The 1,400-nt window shown below is 33.0% G+C and overlaps 1 long non-coding RNA gene across 1 annotated transcript; it reads left to right on the forward strand.

The window, feature by feature from the left end:
• The first annotated feature begins 122 nt into the window (after positions 1 to 122).
• LOC109592952 (uncharacterized) lies at positions 123 to 320 on the forward strand. Its single transcript, XR_002190650.1, has 2 exons — positions 123 to 211; positions 264 to 320. It is a non-coding gene; the product is annotated as an uncharacterized LOC109592952 (long non-coding RNA).
• Positions 321 to 1,400: the final 1,080 nt, after the last annotated feature.

The raw sequence follows: 1,400 nt of genomic DNA on the forward strand, positions 1-1,400 counted from the left end.
TTCAAAATATTCCACAATAAATCCTCATTTACATTGTAGTTCAATTTCTATCTCATATCATACACTGTACAATGTATTTCTATACTGTATAGTTACATGTACATGTAATTCTTTTTCTTTGTAGCATTTCAAGTTATTATTTCATTAATATTTACTACATGAAGGAGAGGTCTCCTGGCATCAGTACAGCTCAGCTATTTGTCAAATAATGGTGGGTGTAGTCTTCATTAATTAATAACAATTAATTAATTAATTATTAATAGCCTCATTCCTGGACTGATGATTTTGATACAAAGTTAGAGTTAGCACAATTTAATAAAGATAAGAAGAAATCAGATGAACCAGGAGTCACTGATCATAAGGTCAGATAATAATAATAATAATAATAATAGTAATAATAATAATAGTAATAATAATAATAATAATAATCAATGATGGAACCTGTTTATAAGTACACTACATGTACATGAATAGATGTATGATTTAGGAATAATTTTGAACATTAAATTTGTATATGCCATTACTTGAAAAATTGAAGTCGGAATCAGCTCAAACTTTCTACACAGCATAAGGACATCAATATGTATCAGAAAATGTAATAAAAATTTAGGGTGATTTCTGAGCCATTTTTTGGAAAAAACCATGGGCTATAGCCTTGGGTATTTTTCAAAAATTGGCTGTTTTTAAAAATGGCCATAACTCGAAAAATTGAAGTCGGAATCAGCTCAAACTTTCTACACAGCATAAGTACATCAATATGTATCAGAAAGTGTAATAAAAAATATGGGGTGATTTCAGGGCCATTTTTTGGAAAAAACATGGGCTTTTCAAAAAATTGGCCATTTTCAGGAAAGGGCCAAAACTTGAAAAATTGAAGTCAGAATCAATCTTTTATAGCCAAATTGTTTAAGTATCCATTATATAGAGGCTAGTCTGTATTGTAGATATTAATATTCATGTATTAAGTTTTTCTTCATTTTCCTCACAGAACAAGTGCTATCCTCATTGGCCTCAGGGTCAGGATGAGCCTGAGGTGATGTTCGGCAGGTACAGGATTGAACTGATCTCCATTGAAGACTACTCATTCTTTTGGTTGTCACACCTTCAGCTGGAGAATGTTGAAGTGAGAGGGAGGGAGGCCCTGGGAGGGAGAGAGAACGAGGGAGAGGGAGGGAGAGAGAGGAGAGGAAGACAGGGGAGAAAGAGAGGGAGGGAAGAGGAGAGAGGGGGAAGGAGGGAGGGGGGTAAAAAACAACGTTGAAAATGATTGTAATTTTTGTTTTAATTTCATTGTTTGTGATATGTTGTATTGTTAGCATAATAACTCTTACATCTGAGGATTACAAGCAATTAAATGCACATCTATTTGATATTAATCTTCTATTCTTCACTTCATTAAT

The sequence above is a fragment of the Amphimedon queenslandica genome, unplaced genomic scaffold, assembly GCF_000090795.2.
Source record: "Amphimedon queenslandica unplaced genomic scaffold, v1.1 AMPQUscaffold_3381_Cont24623, whole genome shotgun sequence".
NCBI lineage: Eukaryota > Metazoa > Porifera > Demospongiae > Haplosclerida > Niphatidae > Amphimedon > Amphimedon queenslandica.